This window comes from Artemia sp. Qi Xiang Cuo, chromosome 3 (assembly GCF_049724085.1).
Source record: "Artemia sp. Qi Xiang Cuo chromosome 3, ASM4972408v1, whole genome shotgun sequence".
Classification (NCBI taxonomy): Eukaryota; Metazoa; Arthropoda; class Branchiopoda; order Anostraca; family Artemiidae; genus Artemia; species Artemia sp. Qi Xiang Cuo.
This window is the reverse complement of record NC_142796.1, coordinates 92,689,858-92,714,022: the sequence shown is the minus strand read 5'-3', so window position 1 is coordinate 92,714,022 and position 24,165 is coordinate 92,689,858. Positions and strand designations below refer to the sequence as shown.

General features: G+C 33.3%; 1 protein-coding gene across 1 annotated transcript in view; it reads right to left on the bottom strand.

The window, feature by feature from the left end:
- Positions 1-24,165, bottom strand: part of LOC148954754 (small G protein signaling modulator 1-like) — a 149,086-nt gene that overhangs the window by 40,578 nt on the left and 84,343 nt on the right. The window lies entirely within an intron of this gene.

The following is a 24,165-nucleotide window of genomic DNA, read 5'->3' as shown; positions in this document are numbered from 1 at the left end:
AAAATTAAGAGAATGTAACTGTGACAAGGTAAAGCACAACAAAACACTACTGAAATAATCCAACTCTTGCATTTCAATGAAAGAAGTCTAAAATGAACTTTGAAAAATTAAGAGAATGTAACTGTGACAAGGTTAACCATGACAAAACACTACTGAAATATTCCAACTATTGCATTTCACCGATAGAAATTCAAAATGAACTTTTAAAAATCAAGAAAATGTAACTGTGATAATGTAAACCACGACAAATCACAACTGAAAGATTCAAAATCTAGCATTTCAATGAAATAAATTCAAAATGAAAATTTAAAAGTTGAGAGAATGTAGCTGTGACAAGATAAATCATGACAAAACACTACTAAAATACTCATACTTGTGCATTTTAACGGAAGAAATAGATAATAAACTTTGAAAAATCAAGAGAATGTAACTGTGAAATGGTAAATCATGAAATAATACTACTGAAATATTCCAACTCTTGCACTTCAATGAAAGAAATTCAAAATGAACTTTGAAAAATTAAGAGAATGTAACTGTGACAAGGTAAACCATGACAAAACACTACTGAGATACTCTAACTCTTGCATTTCAACGAAGGAAATTAAAAATGAACTTTGAAAAATTAAGAAAATGTAACTGTGACAAGGTAAAGCACAACAAAACACTACTGAAATAATCCAACTCTTGCATTTCAATGAAAGAAATTCAAATGAACTTTTAAAAATCAAGAGAATGTAACTGTGACAATGTAAACCACAACAAAACACTACTGAAATATTCCAACTCTTCCATTTCAATGAAAGAAATCCTAAATGAACTTTGAAAAATCAATAGAATGTATCTGTGACAAGGTAAAGCACAACAAAACACTACTGAAATATTCCAACTCCTGCATTTCAACGAAAGAAATCCAAAATGAACTTTGAAAAATCAAGAGAATGTATCTGTGACAAGGTAAACCATGACAAAACACTACTGAAATAATCCAACTCTTGTATTTCAATGAAAAAAATTCAAAATGAACTTTGAAAAATTAATAGAATGTAACTGTGAGAAGGTAAACCACGACAAAACACTACTGAAATATTCAAACTCTTGCATTTCAATGAAAGAAATTCTAAATGCACTTTGAAAAATCAATAGAATGTATCTGTGACAAGGTAAAGCACAACAAAACACTACTGAAATATTCCAACTCCTGCATTTCAACGAAAGAAATCCAAAATGAACTTTGAAAAATCAAGAGAATGTATCTCTGACAAGGTAAACCATGACAAAACACTACTGAGATATTCTAACTCTTGCATTTCAACGAAGGAAATTAAAAATGAACTTTGAAAAATTAAGAGAATGTAACTGTGACAAGGTAAAGCGCAACAAAACACTACTGAAATAATCCAACTCTTGCATTTCAACGAAAGAAATTCAAAATGAACTTTGAAAAATTAAGAGAATGTAACTGTGACAAGGTAAACCACGACAAAACACTAGTGAAATAATCCAACTCTTGCCTTTCAATGAAAGAAATTCAAAATGAACTTTGAAAAATCAAGACAATGTAACTGTGACAAGGTAAACCACGACAAAACACTACTGAAATATTCCAACTCTTGCATTTCAACGAAAGAAATCCGAAATGAACTTTGAAAAATCAAGAGAATATAACTGTGACATTTTAAACCACGACAAAACACTACTGAAATAATCCAACTCTTGTATTTCAATGAAAGAAATCCACAATGAACTTTGAAAAATTAAGAGAATGTAACTGTGAGAAGGTAAACCATGACAAAACACTACTGAAATATTCCAACTCTCGCATTTCAACGAAAGAAATTAAAAATGAACTTTAAAAAATTAAGAGAATGTAACTGTGACAAGGTAAAGCACAACAAAACACTACTGAAATAATCCAACTCTTGCATTTCAATGAAAGAAATTCTAATGAACTTTGAAAAATTAATAGAATGTAACTGTGACAAGGTAAACCACGACAAAACACTACTGAAATATTCAAACTCTTGCATTTCAATGAAAGAAATTCGAAATGCACTTTGAAAAATCAATAGAATGTATCTGTGACAAGGTAAAGCACATCAAAACACTACTGAAATATTCCAACTCTTGCATTTCAACGATAGAAATTCAAAATGAACTTTGAAAAATTAAGAGAATGTAACTGTGACAAGGTAAACCATGACAAAACACTACTGAGATATTCTAACTCTTGCATTTCAACGAATGAAATTAAAATTGAACTTTGAAAAATCAAGAGAGTGTTACTGTCACAAGTTAAATCACAACAAAACACTACTGAAATAATCCAACTCTTGAATTCAAATGAAATAAATTCAAATGAACTTTTAAAAATTAAGATAATGTAAATGTGAAAAGGTAGACCACAACAAAGCACTACTTAAATATTCCAACTCTTCCATTTCAATGAAAGAAATTCGAAATGCACTTTGAAAAATCAATAGAATGTATCTGTGACAAGGTAAACCGCAACAAAACACTACTAAAATATTCCAACTCTTGCATTTCAACGAAAGAAATCCAAAATGAACTTTGAAAAATCAAGAGAATGTATCTGTGACAAGGTAAACCATGACAAAACACTACTGAAATAATCCAACTCTTGTATTTCAATGAAAGAAATTCAAAATGAACTTTGAAAAATCAAGAGAATGTAACTGTGACAAGGTAAACCACGACAAAACACTACTGAAATATTCAAACTCTTGCATTTCAATGAAAGAAATTCTAAATGCACTTTGAAAAATCAATTGAATGTATCTGTGACAAGGTAAAGCACATCAAAACACTACTGAAATATTCCAACTCCTGCATTTCAACGAAAGAAATTCAAAATGAACTTTGAAAAATCAAGAGAATGTAACTGTGACAAGGTAAACCATGACTAAACACTACTGAGATATTCTAACTCTTGCATTTCAACGAAGGAAATTAAAAATGAACTTTGAAAAATTAAGAGAGTGTAACTGTGACAAGGTAAAGCACAACAAAACACTACTGAAATAATCCAACTCTTGCATTTCAATGAAAGAAAATCAAATGAACTTTTAAAAATCAGGAGAATGTAACTGTGACAAGGTAAACCACGACAAAACACTACTGAAATATTCAAACTCTTGCATTTCAATGAAAGAAATTCGAAATGAACTTTGAAAAATCAATAGAATGTATCTGTGACAAGGTAAAGCACAACAAAACACTACTGAAATATTCCAACTCCTGCATTTCAACGAAAGAAATCCAAAATGAACTTTGAAAAATCAAGAGAATGTATCTTTGACAAGGTAAACCATGACAAAACACTACTGAAATAATCCAACTCTTGTATTTCAATGAAAAAAATTCAAAATGAACTTTGAAAAATTAATAGAATGTAACTGTGAGAAGGTAAACCACGACAAAACACTACTGAAATATTCAAACTCTTGCATTTCAATGAAAGAAATCCGAAATGAACTTTGAAAAATCAAGAGAATGTATCTGTGACAAGGTAAAGCACAACAAAACACTACTGAAATATTCCAACTCCTGCATTTCAACGAAAGAAATCCAAAATGAACTTTTAAAAATCAAGAGAATGTATCTGTGACAAGGTAAACCATGACAAAACACTACTGAAATAATCCAACTCTTGTATTTCAATGAAAAAAATTCAAAATGAACTTTGAAAAATTAATAGAATGTAACTGTGAGAAGGTAAACCACGACAAAACACTACTGAAATATTCAAACTCTTCCATTTCAATGAAAGAAATTCGAAATGAACTTTGAAAAATCAATAGAATGTATCTGTGACAAGGTAAAGCACAACAAAACACTACTGAAATATTCCAACTCTTGCATTTCAACGAAAGAAATCCAAAATGAACTTTGAAAAATCAAGAGAATGTATCTGTGACAAGGTAAACCATGACAAAACACTACTGAAATAATCCAACTCTTGTATTTCAATGAAAAAAATTCAAAATGAACTTTGAAAAATTAATAGAATGTAACTGTGAGAAGGTAAACCACGACAAAACACTACTGAAATATTCCAACTCTTCCATTTCAATGAAAGAAATTCGAAATGAACTTTGAAAAATAAATAGAATGTATCTGTGACAAGGTAAAGCACAACAAAACACTACTGAAATATTCCAACTCTTGCATTTCAACGAAAGAAATACACAATGAACTTTGAAAAATCAAGAAAATGTAACTGTGACAAGGTACACCATGACAAAACACTACTGAAATAATCCAACTCTTGTATTTCAATGAAAAAAATTCAAAATGAACTTTGAAAAATTAATAGAATGTAACTGTGAGAAGGTAAACCACGACAAAACACTACTGAAATATTCCAACTCTTGCATTTCAATGAAAGAAATTCGAAATGAACTTTGAAAAATCAATAGAATGTATCTGTGACAAGGTTAAGCACAACAAAACAGTACTGAAACATTCCAACTCCTGCATTTCAACGAAAGAAATCCAAAATGAACTTTGAAAAATCAAGAGAATGTATCTGTGACAAGGTACACCATGACAAAACACTATTGAAATAATCCAACTCTTGTATTTCAATGAAAAAAATTCAAAATGAACTTTGAAAAATTAATAGAATGTAACTGTGAGAAGGTAAACCACGACAAAACACTACTGAAATATTCCAACTCTTGCATTTCAATGAAAGAAATTCAAAAAGAACTTTGAAAAAACAAGAAAATGTATCTGTGGCAAGGTAAACCAAGACAAAACACTACAGAAATATTCAAACTCTTGTATTTCAATGAAAGAAATTCAAAATGAACTTTGAAAAATTAAGAGAATGTAACTGTGACAAGGTAAAGCACAACAAAACACTACTGAAATAATCCAACTCTTGCATTTCAATGAAAGAAATTCAAATGAACTTTGAAAAATCAATAGAATGTATCTGTGACAAGGTAAACCATGACAAAACACTACTGAAATATTCCAACTCTTACATTTCAATAAATGAAATTCGAAATGAACTTTGAAAAATCAATAGAATGTATCTGTGACAATGTAAACCATAACAAAACACTACTGAAATATTCCAACTCTTGCATTCCAACGAAAGAAATTCAAAATAGACTTTGAAAAATTAAAAGAATGTAACTGTGACAAGGTAAACCACGATAAAACACTACTGAAATAATCCAACTCTTGCATTTCAATGAAAAAAACTGTGAAAACTGTAAACCATGACAAAACACTACTGAAATATTCAAACTCTTGCATATCAATGAAAGAAATCCAAAATGAACTTTGAAAAATTAGGAGAATGTAACTGTGACTAGGTAAACCACAACAAAACACTATTGAAATATTCCAACTCTTGCATTTCCTCGAAAGAAATCCAAAATGAACTTTGAAAAATTAAGAGAATGTAAGTGTGACAAGATGAACCACAACAAAACACTAATGAAATATTCCAACTCTTGCATTTCAACGAAAGAAAACCAAAATGAACTTTGAAAAATCAAGAGAACGTAACTGTGACAAGGTAAACCACATCAAAACACTACTGAAATATTCCAACTCTTGCATTTCATCGAAAGAAATCCAAATGAACTTTGAAAAATTAAGAGAACGTAACCGTGACAAGGTAAGCCACATCAAAACACTACTGAAACATTCCAACCCTTGGATTTCAACGAAAGAAAACCAAAATGATCTTTTGAAAAATCAAAATAATGTAACTATTACAAGTAATACCACGACAAAACACTACTGAAATATTCCAACTCTTGCATTTCAATTATAAAAATCCAAAATGAACTTTTAAAAATTAAGAGAATGTAGTTGTGACAAGGTAAACCGCAACAAAACACTACTGAAATATTCCAACTCCTGCATTTTAACGTAAGAAATTCAAAATGAACTTTGAAAAATCAAGAGAATGTAACTGTGACATGGTAAACAATGACAGAACACTACTGAAATATTCCAACTCTTGTATTTCAACGAAATAAATCCAAAATGAACTTTGAAAAATCAAGAGAATGTATCTGTGACAAGGTAAACCATGACAAAACACTACTGAAATAATCCAACTCTTGTATTTAAATGAAAGAAATTCAAAATAAATTTTGAAAAATCAATAGAATGTAACTGTGACATGGTAAACCACGATAAAACACTACTCAAATATTCCAACTCTTACATTTCAACGAATTAAATTCAAAATGAACTTTGAAAAATCAAGAGAATGTAACTGTGACATGGTAAACCATGACGAAACACTACTGAAGTAATCCAACTCTTCCATTTCAATGAAAGAAATTCAAATAAACTTTGAAAAATCAAGAGAATGTAACTGTGACAAGGTAAACCACGACAGAACACTACTGAAATATTCCAACTCTTGCATTTCAATGAAAGAAATTCTAAATGAACTTTGAAAAATCAATAGAATGTAACTGTGACAAGGTAAACCACAACAAAACACTACTGAAAAATTCTAACTCCTGCATTTCAAACAAAGAAATCCAAAAAGAACTTTGAAAAATCAAGAAAGTGTAACTGTGACAAGGTAAACCACAACAAAACACTACTGAAATATTCCAACTATTGCATTTCAACGAAAGAAAACCAAAATTATCTTTGAAAAATTAAGAGAATGTAACTGTGAAGAGGTAAACCATGACAAAACACTACTGAAATATTCCAACTCTTGCATTTCAACGAAAGAAATTCAAAATGAACTTTGAAAAATCAAGAGAATGTAACTGTGACAAGGTAAACCACGACAAAACACTACTGAAATAATCCAACTCTTGCATTTCAATGAAAGAAATTCAAAATGAACTTTGAAAAATCAAGACAATGTAACTGTGACAAGGTAAACCACGACAAAACACTACTGAAATATTCCAACTCTTGCATTTCAACGAAAGAAATCCTAAATGAACTTTGAAAAATCAAGAGAATATAACTGTGACATTTTAAACCACGACAAAACACTACTGAAATAATCCAACTCTTGTATTTCAATGAAAGAAATCCACAATGAACTTTGAAAAATTAAGAGAATGTAACTGTGAGAAGGTAAACCATGACAAAACACTACTGAAATATTCCAACTCTCGCATTTCAACGAAAGAAATTCAAAATGAACTTTAAAAAATTAAGAGAATGTAACTGTGACAAGGTAAAGCACAACAAAACACTACTGAAATAATCCAACTCTTGCATTACAATGTAAGAAATTCAAATGAACTTTGAAAAATCAAGAGAATGTAACTGTGACAAGGTAAAGCACGACAAAACACTACTGAAATAATCCAACTCTTGCATTTCAATGAAATAAATTCGAAATGAACTTTGAAAAATCAAGAGAATGTAACTGTGACAAGGTTAACCATGACAAAACACTACCGAAATATTCCAACTCTTGCATTTCAACGAAAGAAATTCAAAATGAACTTTGAAAAATCAAGAAAATGTAACTGTGACACGGTAAACCACAACAACACACAACTGAAATATTCCAACTCTGTCATATCAATAATATAAATTAAAAATAAACTTTGAAAAATTAAGAGACTTTAGCTGTGACAAGATAAATCATGACAAAACACTATTAAAATACCCAAACTCGTGCATTTCAACGAAAGAAATCGAAAATGAACTTTGAAAAATCAAGAGAATGTAACTGTGAAATGGTAAATCATGAAATAATACTACTGAAATATTCCAACTCTTGCACTTCAATGAAAGAAATTCAAAATGAACTTCGAAAAATCAAGAGAATGTAACTGTGACAAGGTAAACCATGACTAAACACTACTGAGATATTCTAAATCTTGCATTTCAACGAAAGAAATTAAAAATAAACTTTGAAAAATTAGAGAATGTAACTGTGACAAGGTAAAGCACAACAAAACACTACTGAAATAATCCAACTCTTGCATTTCAATGAAAGAAATTCAAATGAAATTTTAAAAAAAAAGAGAATGTAAATCTGAAAAGGTAAACCACGACAAAACACTACTGAAATATTCAAACTCTTGCATTTCAATGAAAGAAATTCGAAATGAACTTTGAAAAATCAATAGAATGTATCTGTGACAAGGTAAAGCACAACAAAACACTACTGAAATATTCCAACTTCTGCATTTCAACGAAAGAAATCCAAAATGAACTTTGAAAAATCAAGAAAATGTATCTGTGACAAGGTAAACCATGACAAAACACTACTGAAATAATCCAACTCTTGCATTTCAATGAAAAAAATTCAAAATGAACTTTGAAAAATTAATAGAATGTAACTGTGACATGGTAAACCACGACAAAACACTACTGAAATATTCCAACTCTTGCATTTCAATGAAAGAAATTCGAAATGAACTTTGAAAAATCAATAGAATGTATCTGTGACAAGGTAAAGCACAACAAAGCACTACTGAAATATTCCAACTCCTGCATTTCAACGAAAGAAATCCAAAATGAACTTTGAAAAATTAAGAAGAATGTATCTGTGACAAGGTAAACCACGACAAAACACTACTAAGATATTCGAACTCTTGCATTTCAATGAAAGAAATTCAAAATGAACTTTGAAAAATTAAGAGAATGTAACTGTGACAAGGTAAAGCACAACAAAACACTACTGAAATAATCCAACTCTTGCATTTCAATGAAAGAAATTCAAACGAACTTTGAAAAATCAATAGAATGTATCTGTGACAAGGTATACCATGACAAGAAACTACTGAAATATTCCAACTCTTACATTTCAATAAATGAAATTCGAAATGAACTTTGAAAAATCAATAGAATGTATCTGTGACAATGTAAACCATAACAAAACACTACTGAAATATTCCAACTCTTGCATTTCAACGAAAGAAATTCAAAATGAACTTTGAAAAATTAAAAGAATGTAACTGTGACAAGGTAAACCACTATAAAACACTACTGAAATAATCCAACTCTTGCATTTCAATGAAAAAAACTGTGACAACTGTAAAGCATGACAAAACACTACTGAAATATTCAAACTCTTGCATATCAATGAAAGAAATCCAAAATGAACTTTGAAAAATTAGGAGAATGTAACTGTGACTAGGTAAACCACAACAAAACACTATTGAAATATTCCAACTCTTGCATTTCCTCGAAAGAAATCCAAAATGAACTTTGAAAAATTAAGAGAATGTAAGTGTGACAAGATGAACCACAACAAAACACTAATGAAATATTCCAACTCTTGCATTTCAACGAAAGAAAACCAAAATGAACTTTGAAAAATCAAGAGAACGTAACTGTGACAAGGTAAACCTCATAAAAAAACTAATGAAATATTCCAACTCTTGCTTTTCAACGAAAGAAAACCAAAATGATCTTTGAAAAATCAAGAGAATGTAACGATGACAAGGTAAAGCACGACAAAACACTACTGAAATATTCCAACTCTTGCATTTCAATTATAGAAATTCAAAATGAACTTTGAAAAATTAAGAGAATTTAGTTGTGACAGGGTAAACCACAGCAAAACACTACTAAAATATTCCAACTCTTGCATTTCAACGTAAGAAATTCAAAATGAACTTTGAAAAATCAAGAGAATGTAACTGTGACATGGTAAACAATGACAGAACACTACTGAAATATTCCAACTCTTGTATTTCTATGAAATAAATCCAAAAATAACATCGAAAAATCAATAGAATGTATTTGTGACATGGTAAACCATGACGAATCACTACTGAAATAATCCAACTCTTGTATTTAAATAAAAGAAATTAAAAATAAATTTTGAAAAATCAATAGAATGTAAGTGTGACATGGTAAACCACGATCAAACACTACTCAAATATTCCAACTCTCACATTTCAACGAATTAAATTCAAAATGAACTTTTAAAAATCCAGTGAACGTAACTGTGACATGGTAAACCATGACGGAACACTACTGAAGTAATTCGACTCTTCCATTTCAATGAAAGAAATTAAAATAAACTTTGAAAAATCAACAGAATCTATCTGTGACAAGTTAATCCACGACAGAAGTCTACTGAAATATTCCAACTCTTGCATTTCAATGATAGAAATTCGAAATGAACTTTGAAAAATCAATAGAATGTAAGTGTGACAAGGTAAACCACAACAAAACACTACTGAAATATTCTAACTCCTGCATTTCAACGAAAGAAATTCAAAATGAACTTTGAAAAATCAAGAAAGTGTAACTGTGACAAGCTAAACCACAACAAAACACTACTGAAATATTCCAACTATTGCATTTCAACGAAAGAAAACCAAAATGATCTTTGAAAAATTAAGAGAATGTAACTGTGACGAGGTAAACCATGACAAAACACTACTGAAATATTCCAACTCTTGCATTTCAACGAAAGAAATTCAAAATGAACTTTGAAAAATTAAGAGAATGTAACTGTGACAAGGTAAACCACAACAAAACACTAGTGAAATAATCCAACTCTTGCATTTCAATGAAAGAAATTCAAAATGAACTTTGAAAAATCAAGACAATGTAACTGTGACAAGGTAAACCACGACAAAACACTGCTGAAATATTCCAACTCATGCATTTCAATGAAAGAAATTCAAAATGAACTTTGAAAAATTAAGAGAATGAAAGTGTGAAAGGGTAAACCACGACGAAACACTACTGAAATATTCCAACTCTTGCATTTCAATGAAAGAAATTCAAATGAACTTTGAAAAAACAAGAGAATGAAAGTGTGACAGGGTAAACCACGACAAAAACATTACTGAATTATTCCAACTCTTGCATTTCAAAGAAAGAAGTCCAAAATGAACTTTGAAAAATCAAGAGAATGTAGCTGTGACAAGGTAAACCACGATAAAACACTACTGAAATAATCCAACTCTTGCATTTCAATGAAAAAAATCAAAAAGAACTTTGAAAAATCAAGAGAATGTAACTATGACACGATAAACCACTACAAAACACTACTAAAATATTGCAACTCTTGCTTTTCAATGAAAGAAATTCAAAATGAACTTTGAAAAATCACGATAATGTAAGTTTGACAGGATAAACCACGACAAAACACTGCTGAATTATTCCAACTCTTGCATTTCAACTAAAGAAATCACAAATGAACTTTGAAAAATCAAGAGAATGTAACTGTGACAAGGTAAACCACGAAAAAACAATACTGAAATAATCCAACTCTTGCATTTGAAATAAAGATATCAAAATGAACTTTTAAAAATAAAGAAAATTTACCTGAGGCACGATAAATAACAACAAAACACTACTCAAATATTCCAGCTCTTGCATTTCAATGAAAGAAATCCGCAATGAACGTTGAAAATCTAGAGAATGTAACTGTGACAAGGTAAACCATGACAAAACACTACTGAAATAATCCAACTCTTGTATTTCAATGAAAGAAATTCAAATGAATTTTGAAAATCAAGAGAATGTAACTGTGACAAGGTAAACCATTAAAACTCTTGCATTTCAACGAAATAAATCCAAAATGAACTTTGAAAAATCAAGAGAATGTAACTGTGATATGGTAAACCATGACAAAACACTAATGTTGTGAGGGGGAGTCAAAAGCTGGGGGGTGGGGCCCATGTGTGTCCCAAAATGCGCAAATTAAAAAAAAAAAAATGGGGGCTCAGGGACCTTTGGGGACCGGGGGCTTCCTTCGGGGTTGGGGTAGGGGGATCGGTGTCCTTTGGGGTTGGGGTAGTGGACCTCACGACACTGTTCAAATGGAACTTGTGTATTATAACGACCACAGAGTTTCACCGTCAAATCCTCTTCTAAAACATCTTCTAAAATCATCTTTTAAAATGTCTCTAACTCTTTCGCCGAAATAATTCCCTAAAATGTCTAAAACGGTTTCGCTCAAATAACCCCTATACGTAATTTCTGCGTGTTCCTTTTGTTTGTGACATCCCTGCGCTGTCACATTTCAAATTACTAATCTCTAAGATCAAAACATTTGCCCGGAAACAATTCTCCTTTCATGACAAATCAATCAACCTTGACATCACCTGTCAGACATTAATAAACTTCATCCCGGAAACAATTCTCTTGGACGAACTCCAAAGACATTAATAAACTTTGCCCGGAGACATTTCTCGGAAACGTGTTCTCTCTGGGGATTCCATGTTCATATTTGGTGCCCCGTCGGGACTGACAGCACAGGTGTTCTCCCTAGGGACTCTATGCCCAAATATGGTGTTGGTACGGGATCAATAGGGTCATTTCTACTGTGGCTGGTTTCTTTATTTTTACTAATTTCCTCAGTGACTCTGGGAAAGGAATGGAAAGAGTCAAAGGAAATAGCTTGAGTTGATTTTAGCGGCGATTGTAATCCCTTTCTTTAGATAATCCCAAAGGACATTCTGGTCCAAAAATTCAGTATTTTTCTGTCAAGATTTAATTTCTATTTTCCACTAGCAGTCCTCCTATGTCTAAAATTAAATATGAAAGGTTATAGAAAAGAATAAATGAATGTATCGCTTTTAATTTTCTTCCCTAGAAGATTCAATTCGTCTGATTCTGATATCGCAGTTGCAGTGATAGCTGAAATCTAGTTAAAAGTGTTGTTCCATAACAATCCCAAACAGATAATTAGGCTTTTATTTTTCTAAAAAAGTCTATAGAGTTTGTTCCCTTTACTATCTTTTCTTGCGAGTCTGAAATATAATGTGGAAAGTAATAAAATGGTCAAAAAGAGGCAGACTTAAACTTTCCCCCACAATGATTTTATTCTTAATTAAAGATGTTTTCTCTCTCTTTCACCTACTTTGTGTTGTTGTATTGTGATAACGCATTCGTTACTTTCATTACCGTTCCCAGTTCAATTGAAAGTGTAGCTAATCTTCTCAACGGATATATATGTACATTTTAGTAATAAGGTAAGAACAATGGGAATCCAAAAGCTACTTCCCTAAACTTCAATGGTGGAAAGTGTGCTTGAATCCTATTAGGTTATTTTCTTTACATATTTTGCGATCCAACCATATGATTCCTTATCCCTGGAGAGAAAAGTAGTTCTGACTTTTTATGCTGAGGAACTGATTAGAGCTCAACTAATACTGAGCAAGAAATTTACATGATAAGTAAAAAAAAATTTCTGGAGAGACAAAAAGCTCCTCTTTCTAAGAACTCAATTGGTTCTTTCACCATAAACAGTAAGCCCGTAAAAAGAACCACAGTCAAGACTTTTGTGTCACTATATTTTTTTTTACAGTTTAACTTTGTCTCCCCATGGAAATGGTAATATCTCGCTGGACTGAGAACCCTGCAGCATCTATAGTCTGCATAGCTAGAAGGTCCCAGGTTGGGCCCGCATACCATTCTATCCCAATTTGCTTTAGAAGAGAGCCAAATTAGGTAACTGGAGAAGTGGGCGTGTTATACCTTGTCGAATTCGGAATCGCGTAAGGATCTACAGTCTAAATAAGCTGAATTTCTTTACAACATCGCCATGATGCAATTCTATAACTCCAAGTGTATTATTCAATCGAAGGGAACAAGAGAGACTACCTGCAAAGTCTTGTAATTCAAAAATCTCCCGTCATTTCTAACTGGCTTAATATTTCACAAAAGAGCACCAATCATCTGGAATTATCGTTCTTTTTACTGGTTAGAAATTACACAAACGCCTAAGGCTACAGAAATACAAAAACACATGATTAGTTTACGAAAACACGTTACAGATATAAACAAATAAAATAATTTCTAAAGCAACGAAGAAACTAACGAAGAAACCGGTTTGTTATCGAGTTTTAAATTAACTAAAAAAAAACAAGTTTTTTTTTCCAACTGAAAGTAAGGAGCGACATTAAAACTTAAAAGAACAGAAATTATTCGATATATAAAAGGGGTCCCCTCCTCAGCGCCTCGCAAATTACGCTAAAGTTTGACTCTGTCTTACAAACTTATTTTTTAAAAAGATAAAAAATCGGAGTGCTAAACGCAAGGTGTTGTTAAGGGGAGAGTCCATTTTATATAGGGAATAATTTCTGTTCGTTTTAGGATTTACTGTTGCTCCTTATTGTCAGTTAAAAAAAACTTGTTTTTTTAGTTAATTTTTGGATGTTTTTGAATTAATGCTGTTTTGATTTTGGCTCACCGTACATGAATAATTAAAACGAAATTCGCATATCAATTTTCCTTCTTTTAGCTAATTGGCTTTCTCAAAATTTTGTTCTGACGTAACTTACGAAATAACTTACGTAACGAATATTGATATTCGTATGTTTTTATTACCTATATTAGGGAAATCACTCCCTATTCAATACCTCGCTCTTTGCGCTAAAGTTCGAATTTTGTTCAAATCACGAACCCCTGAATTACAAAGGCCGGTTAATTAGAATAGATAGCTCTTTTGAAAGTACTAAAAAAACTTTAGCGTAAAGAGCGAGGTATTGACTAGGGATGAACCTACCATATATGTAGTAATTTCTGTTCGGTTTAAGTTTTAATGTTGCTCCTTACTTTCAGTTGAAAAAATTAGTTTTTTATTTAATTTCTGATCATTTTTTAAATAATGCTGGGAAATCTGGCACCCCTTTCAAAGAATGTCCCTCCCCCCACGGAAATGTCCTCCATGGAAAGATCCTCCTCTGTAACCCGTACTCCGACCCCTTACCCCCACTAGAAAAAAAGTCCTCCTGAAAACGCCTATATACTTCCCAATAACCAAAGCTGTATATAAGAAATGGCCAAAAATCATAACCTGCAGCCTTTCCCCCAGGAATAGTGCGGGATTAAATCATCCTCAAAGACCTATTAGTTAGACTTTTGACTATGTTGAACAAAATGGTTGTCTGAAAATTTCTACTTGGTGACTTTGGGAAAAAAATGAGCGTGGGAAGGGGCTAAGTTGCCGTCCAATTTTTTTGGTCACTTAAAAAGGGCACTAGAACTTTTAATTTCAGTTCGAACAAGCCCTCTCACGATATTCTAGGACTACTGGATCGATACGATCACCCCTGGGAAAACAAAAAAAAAAATTGAGAAAAAAAAACACGCATCCGTGATCTTTCTTTCGGCAAAAAATACGAAGTTCCACATTTTTGCGGATGGAAACTTGAAAATTCTGCAGTGGTGTTTTCTTATACGCTGTATCTGATGGTGTGATTTTCGTTAAAGTTCTATGACTTTTAGGGGTTGTTTCCTCCTTTTTTTGAAAATAAGGCAAATTTTCTCAGATGCGTAACTATTGATAGGTAAAACTAAACTGATGTAACTTATATATTTGAAATCAGCATAAAAATCTGATTCTTATGATGTATCTATTGGTATCAAAATTCCGTTTTCTAGAGTTTCGGTTACTATTGAGCCGGGTCACTCCTTACTTACAATTCGTTACCACGAACTGTTTGATTATTTGACTGATATATCATATGAAAACAGTTTCAGGAAAAGATATAGAGGAAAATGAAAAAAGTTTGTGATATCTTGGATTTGAAGGAAGATTTGTTTTGTGAGGAAGAATTAGCGAGAGTACTAAAAGGATTAAAAAGATAATAAGGCTCCAGGTGCTGATAATGTGGTAAATGCGTTTATTAAATATGGTGGCTCTGAGGTTAAAAATAAGTTACTGACGATTATGAATATGATTTTTGAAAAAGAGGAAGCACGTAGCGATTTTAGCGATTTTTTTCTGTATCTAATACATCAATAACAAATAACGGTTAATTTTCTTTGTTTATAAAAACTCGGCCCAAGAACAAATTTGTTCTTTTGGGAGGTTTTCCGTGTTCTCTATAAATATATGGATTCTAGTAATAACTCAGTTTAATGTAAATATTCTGACATTTATTCTTTTGTTTTAAATATTTTGTTTTCAGTAAAGTGCAAATTATGTTCTAGTCTTGAGAGGGTGTGGGGGTTGTCAGCCCTACTCGTGCTAATTGTTGTTATTTTGAGTTTGAATTGGTTCTTTATTGCAGTTTTTGTTTGTTTTGGGTTTAATTAATTTATTGATGGTGATTTGTGGTAGTTTTACGCTTGGAAAATTATTTGAATTTATTTCTACTCATTTTTGGCTTTATGAGGCTCTTTACTATTGTCTGACAAAATTCTTTTGTGGAAAAAATTTTTAAATTATTTTCTGTTCATTTTTAATTGACATAGTCCTTTTCATAGAAAAAAAAAATATTTTACACCTTTTTTCTATTAGACTCTATAGTTTTCACTTTGAAGATTATTTGAATATTTCGGCACATTTTTGGTTCAATGAGGTTCTTTACTTTTCTTTAAAGAACTTATTCCGTATTTTTCCCATTAACAAAACTTATCTGTAAGTAATTGATTAAAAAAAGAACAAGTTTGTCAATTGAAAGAAAAGAGCAACATCAAACCTTAAAACGAACATAAATTATTACGTATATGAAAAGGGTTGCCTCTTCTTCAAGACCTCACTCTTTACGCTAAGTGTTTTTTTTTTACAGAACTTAAAAACAAAACTTATTATTCTAGTAAAATGGCCACTATGTTTCAGGAGTCGTTCTTAAAGAATAAGAACAAAAGTTTAAACTATAGCGCAAAGAGCAAGGTCTTGTGGCCCTCCTTTCATATTGGTAATAATTTCTGTTGGTTTTAAGTTTGGATGTCGCTCCATACTTTCAGTTGAAAAAACTTTTTTCTCATTTAATTTCTGATCGTTTTTCAATAATACCGGGAATTCAGGCTCAATCTCCATGAAAAACTCCGGTACTTGTGTATTTTACTCCATTCACTCAAGTTTACGCTGTATCAAACAATTCGTAGTAACGAACTGTAAGTAAAGAGCAACCCGGCTCAATAGTAATCGAAACTCTAAAAAACGGAATTGAGATACCAATAGATATATCAAAAGAATAAGATTTTATGCTGATTTTAAATATATAAGTTTAATCAAGTTTAGTCTTACTCATCAAAAGTTAAGCGCCTGAGAAAATTTGCCTTATTTTCTAAAAAGGGGGAAACAACCCCTAAATGTGATAGAAGCTTTATGAAACTCACACAATCAGATTCAGCGTATCAAAAAATCCTACAGTAGATGTTTCAAGCTCCTATCTGCAAAAATGTGGAATTTGTATTTTTTTGCCAGAAGAAAAATGACGGATGCGTGTTTATTTTTTATTAATTTTTTTTTCCCATGGGCGATCGTATTGATCCAATATTCTTAGAATATCGTGAGAGGGGCTCATTCGAACGGAAATTAAAAGTTCTAGTTCCCTTTTTAAGTTACCCAAAAAATTTGAGGGCAACTTGGCCCCCTCCCTCGCTCATTTTTTTCCCGAAGTCACCCGATCAAAATTTTGAGATAGCCATTTTGTTCAGCATAGTCGAAAATTTAATTAATATGTCTTTGAGGATGACTTAATCCCCCACAGTTCCCGGGGATAGGGCTACAAGTTATAAACTTTGCCCATTGTTTACATATAGTATTGGTTATTGGGAAATATACAGGCGTTTTCAGGTGGAATTTTTTCTAGTGGGGGGTCGGGGTTGGAGTAGGGGTTACGGGGGAGGATCTTTCCATGGAGGATATTTCATAGGGCGAAGGGACATTTCCATGAAGGGGGTGCCAAATTTCCCAGCATTATTTAAAAAACGATCAGAAATTAAATAAAAAAACAAGTTTTTTTTCAACTGAAAGTAAGGAGCAACATTAAAACTTAAAATTAACAGAAATTACTAAGTATTGAGAGGGTTCACCCCCTAGTCAATACCTAGCTCTTTACGCTAAAGTTTTTTTTAGTACTTTCAAAAGAGCTATCTATTCTAATTAACCGGCCTTTGTGATTCAGGGGTTTGTGATTCGAACAAAATTCCAACTTTAGCGTAAAGAGCGAGGTATTGACTAAGGAGCGAACTCCCTAATATACGTAATAAAAACATACGAACATAGAAATTCATTACGTAAGTTAATTCGTAAGTTACGTCAGAACAAAATTTCGAGAAAGCCAATTAGCCAAAAAAAAAGGAAAATTAATAAGCCAATTTCGTTTTAATTATTCATGTACGGTGAGCCAAAATCAAAGCAGCATCAATTCAAAAACGTTCAGAACTTAACTAAAAAAAACAAGTTTTTTTTTAACTGAGAGTAAGAAGCGACATTAAAACTTAAAACGAACAGAACTTATTCCGTATATGAAAGGGGCTGTTCCCTCCTCAACGCCTCGCTCTTTACGCTAAAGTTTTTTATCGTTTTAAAAAATGAAGTTGTAAGACAGAGTGAAACATTAGCGTAAAGAGCGAGGCGTTGAGGAGGGGACAGCCCCTTTTATATACGGAATAATTTCTGTTCGTTTTAAGTTTTAATGTCGCTCCTTACTTCCAGTTAAAAAACTTGTTTTTTTTTAGTTAATTTAAAACTCGAGAATAAACCGGTTTCTTCGTTAGTTTCTTGGTTACTTTAGAAACAATTTTGGACTATATATTTGCACTTTAAGGGGGGGGGGGTGTAAAGTATAGTGGGTCTGCATGCAAAATGTGTTAGGTATAATTATTCTGCTATTATGAAGTAAGAGTTGTTTTCTGACTTCAAACTGTCCAAATACTTTACCCCCTCCCCTCATGCGCAAATATATAGCCCACATGATATATTTCCCATCTATTCTGTCACTTGTCTTTGTCTTGTCTCATGCTAAGCTGAAAGAAACTAACGAAGAAACCAGTTTGTTCTCGGATATTTTCTGAGGGTATTTTCCGGGGGGGGGTTAAACGCCAGCCACAATTTCAAACAGCAGGCTGTTGGAAAAGTTTGGTTCGATTCCGCTTTTTATGGCTATAATTAGAGAAAGGTCGAGATGGCTAGGGCACGTCTGCGGATGAAGGATGACAGATTGCTGAAGATTGTCCTTTTTGGCCAACCGTCTAGGGCTAAATGGAAAGTAGCTCGTCTATGGTTGGGGTGTGAGGATGTCATAAAGAAAGATTCAAAGGAAATAGTAACTTCCTGGGAGGGTGTAAAGAGAGAGGCTTTGAGTAAATGGGGATGGAGGAGGAGGGTAGCTGTCTTGGCCTTAGGCGGCTTGGTAATGTGGTGAGTTGTTAGTAGTAGTTAGTATATTATATGTTTATTTATACATATATTTTTCTTCTTTCTAATTTTTCTCCTTGTGCCCTGTTATTGGAGTAGTAGCGTGGTTAGGTCAGGGAAGGGGGGGGACAAGGGTGTTTAATTGTCCCCGGGCAGAGAATCTGCTGAAGCTCTATTCAGATACGTTTTATGAAAGAAACCTACATCTCTATTTGTGAATCACTTTCAACAGACTTTATTTTGGAGATAAATAATATGACCTTCTGTACACTGCTATAACCATGGTTTGCATATTTGCTATGTTTAGTTTTTCTTTTCTCGGTTTTTATTCTCTGTCAAGTTGCTTCAAGAATTTTTTTTTTTTTTTTTTTTTTTTTTTTTTTTTTTTTTTAAGAGAGTTCGTATTTTTCATACATTATAGTATGAAGTAATAATGCAAAATCTTTAGTAATAATAGAAAAATCAATAAATTATTGCTATATATAATGCATCAATCTATATGTAACTCTCTATAATGTGTACAAAAATAATGTGTTAAGGAATAAAGTATTAAGAGACATAACCACATAGTGTTTGGATCATGCCCTTTTTATTTTATATTAATTTAAAAAACTTTTTCCACGAAATAAGTTTTTCAAAGAAAAGTAAAGAACTCCTTTAAACAAAAAATGAGCAAAAATAAAACCAAATAATCTACCAAGCGTGAAACTACCACAAATCAGCATCGACGAATAAATGAAATCCAAAACGAACAGAAATTACAATAATTAACCGAGTCAAACTCAGAACGAGCAGAAATTAACATAAGATGAGCGCAAAATCCCTATGCCTTCCCAAGGCCAGAACAAAATTTGCACTTTACTGAAAAAATATACATGTTTTTAATTTTATAACTTTAATAAATCAAATAATATTAACATTTTCATTACTAAACATCAGTATATGCATTTTAATCTGACAATGCAAATTCATTTGTATTTTTTCAGTAAAGTGCAAATTTTGTTCTGTCCTTGGGAAGGCATAGGGGTTTTGCACCCAACTTATGTTAATTTTTGCTCGTTTTGAGTTTGACTCGGTTAATTATTGTAATTTCTGTGTGTTTTGGGTTTCATTTATTTATCAATGCTGATTTGTGATAGTTTCACGCTTGGTAGATTATTTTATTTTATTTTTGCTCATATTTTATATAATGAAGTTATTTACTTTTCTTTGAAAAACTGAATCTGCGGAGAATTTTTTTTTTTAATTAATTTCTGTTTCGTTTTATATTGACATAGTCTTTTCAGGGAAAAAGAAAATAATACTTTCAATCTTTTCGTTTTTAAGAGATTATAGTTTGGCCTGCTATTTGTATGCTGGAGAAAAATTTTCAGCAATTTTTAACCACAAACACCCTTTTAAAAATCTGAACACAAATAGTACGGTTTAATTTAGTTTCATCCCTCCGCTAGTTGACCTGAAATGGAAAACTTGGCAAAAAAATCTGTTTACTTTCTTTGATAGCTTGGATACACTTACGCTATTTTGATTCGGTTAAATTTTAAGAGCAGAAATGCGAGGGTTGGCGCGGGAGGATGTGCGTGGGAGGGTGGGAGTGGAAGGGGGATTAGTCGCCCTCTAGTCAATTTTAATTATTAAAAAGGGCATCAGCCCTTTCTATTGTCAATCGAATGAGCCCTTATAAAAGTTTCCCATTACAGCTCCTTCGGTACAAAGTGTCCTTGTCTAAACAACAACAGCAACAATAAATAATACCTTATACCCACTTTGATCTTTACTATAAAAATATCAAGCCCTCTAATCACTTTCGACTATTAAAAAGGGCACTAGGTCTCTCGATTTCCAATCGAATGAGCCCTTTTTGAAACGACAATGCTTTCTATAAACATCTTATATGCCCCCAGGGCATAAATTACAACCCTTACGCTGAGGTCTGTTAGGGTGGTTGCCATCCTCTAAGACCGAATTTCCAGAACTTTCAACTACGTTAAACAAATTGGCTATCTCAAATTTTTGATTGAACGTGTTTGGGGAAATGGTTGGCGTAAGAGGGGTGTTAGTGGTCCTCCAATCAAATTGCGATATTAAAAAGCGCACACGCCCCTCCAATTACCAATTGAATGAGCGCTTTTCGCAGTTTCTACGACAACTTCTTCTATACGAATTGCTCTGCTCAAAATGAAAAAATTTATAAATAATACATTGTGCCAACATCGTTCTTATATGCACTCAGGCCATAACTTAAAACCCTTGCCCTGAGGGCTGTGGGGGAGTGTCCTCCTCTTTACTTAGTCCCCGTTTCTTGTCTCGTTCTCGAGTGTCCCCGTTCTTTCCTTAGGCAGCGCGATCGCGCTGCCTATGATTTATACATCAACTTTCTACATAAACCTTATATGCCCCCAGGGTATAACTTACAACCCTTGCACTGAGGGCTCTGAGGGGGTTATCATCCTAAAAAACCTAAATTCATGAACGTTTAACTACGTTGAACAAAATGAATATGTCAAAATTTCGATTCGATGTGTTTTGGAAAATGGTGGGCTTGAGAGGGGCGTTAGTCGCTATCCTATCACAAAGGTGCTAGCCCATTCAATTTCCAATTGAATGAGCCCTTTCGAAGTTTCTACGACAACACTTCTAATATAAACCTTCTATGCCCCGGGGCATAGCTTACAACCCCTACCCTGACGGCTGTGAGGGGAGGGGGTGTATGACTGAAATACCTAATTTCCAAAACTTTCAATTATGTTGAACAAAATGGTTATCTAAAAATTTTGATTGGATGTGTTTGGGGAAAGTGTGGGCGTGAGAGTGGGTTTAGTTGCCCTCAAATCACTTTTGACTATTAAAAAGGGTACTAGCCCTTTGAATTTCAAATCGAATGAGCCGTTTTTCAAGTTTCTACGACAAAGATTTCAATAAAAACCGTATATGCCCCAAGAAATAACTTATAATCCTTGCCCTGAGGGTTGTGGGGGAGTGTCCTCCTCAAAAATATATTTTCTGTCTTTAAATCAACTACTCCGAACAAAATGGCTATCTCAAAATTTTTATTAGATGTGTTTGGGGGAATGATGGGCGTGGGAGGGGCTAGTTGCCCTCCAATCACTTTCGACTATTAAAAAGGGCACTAGCCCTTAGAATTTCCAATCGAATGAGCTTTTTTTCGAAGTTTCTACAACAACACCTTCTTTAAAAACCTTATATGCCCCAAGGGCATAACTTAAAACCCTTGCCCCGAGGGTTGTGGGGGAGTGCCCTCCTCAAAAACATATTTTCTATCTGGAAATCAACTACGCTCATCAAAATGGCTATCTCAAAATTTTGATTGGATGTGTTTGGGGGAACGATGGGCGTGGGGTGCTAGTTGCCCTCCAATCACTTTCGACTATTAAAAAGGCACTAGCCCTTTCAATTTCCAATTGAATGAGCCCTTCTGAAGTTTCTACGACAACGCTTTCAATAAAAACTTTACATGCCCAAGGGCATAACTTACAATCCTTGCCCTGAGGGCTGTGGGGGGGAGGGGCTGTGATCCTTAAAGACCTAATTTCCAAACTTTCAACTACGTTGAACAATATGGCTATCTAAAAATTTTGATTGGATGTGTTTGGGGAAAAGTTGGGTGTGAGAGGGGGGTTAGTTGCCCTCAAATCACTTTCGAATATTAAAAAGGGTACTATCCCTTAGAATTTCAAATCAAATGAGCCCTTTTTTAAGTTTCTGCGACAAAGATTTCAATAAAACCTTATATACCCCCAGGACATAACTTATAATCCTTGCCCTGAAGGTTGTGTGGGAGTGTCCTCCCCAGAAACACGCTTTTCATTTGGAAATCAACTGCGCTAAACAAAATGGTTCTCTCAAAATTTTTATTGGAGGGGTTGGAGGAACGGATTGGCGTGGGAGGGGCTAGTTGCCCCCCAATAACTTTCGACTAATACAAAGGGCACAAACCCTTTGAATTTACAATCGAATGGGCCTTTTTTGAAGTTTCTACGACAACGCCTTCTTTAAAAACCTTATATGCCCCCAGGGAAGGACTTAAAACCCTTGCCCTGAAGGCTTTGGGGGAGTGTCCTCCTCAAAAACATATTTTCTCTATCCGGAAATCAACTACACTGAACAAATTGGCTATCTCAAAATTTTAATTGGATGTGTTTGGGGAAATGATTGGCGTGGGGGGGGGGTCTAGTTGCCCTCCCATCACTTTCGACTATTAAATGGGTACTAGCTCTTCGAATTTCCAATCAAATGAGCCGGTTTTGAAGTTTCAACGACAACGCCTTCTATAAAAACCTTATATGCCCCCAAGGCGTAATTTAAAACCCTTGCCCTGATGGTTATGAGGGAGTGTCCTCCTCAAAAAGACATTTTCTATCTAGAAAACAACTACTCTGAAAAAACTAAATATCACAAAATTTTGATTAGAAGTGTTTGGGGGAATGATGGGCGTGATGGAGTGAGGGCTATTTGCCCTCCAATTACTTTCGACTATTAAAAAGGGCACTAGGACTCTCAATTTCCAATCGAATGAGCCCCGTTTGAAGTTTCTACGACGAACCCTTCCATATGAAGTGCCCTGCTATAAAGGAAAAAAATAATAAATAGTACATTGTGCCAACATCGTTCTTATACCGTATGCCCTCAGGTCATAACTTAAAACCCTTGCCCCGTGGAATGTGGGGGAGTGTCCTCCTCAAAAACATGTTTTCTATCTGGAAATCAACTACGCTGAACAAAATGGCTATATCAAAATTTTGATTGGATGTGTTTGGGGGAATGACGGGCGTGGGGGGGGGGGCTAGTTGCCCTCCAATCACTTTCGACTATTAAAAAGGGCACTAGCCACTCCAATATCCAATCGAATGAGCCCTTTTCGAAGTTTCTACGACAACTTGTTCGATACGAAATGCCCTGGTGGAGAAAAAAATACACATTGTGCTCACTTCGTTCTTTACTTAGGCAGCGCCGGCGCGCTACCTATGATTAGTTCAGCTTTATGAAAAAAGACTTTCTCTCTTGAAAACACCAATCATTGACAATAAATATCCATGGAGAGCAATAAATTGTCTTTAGTTGCCATTGTTACAGTATCACTGTACTTAATTGGTACATTT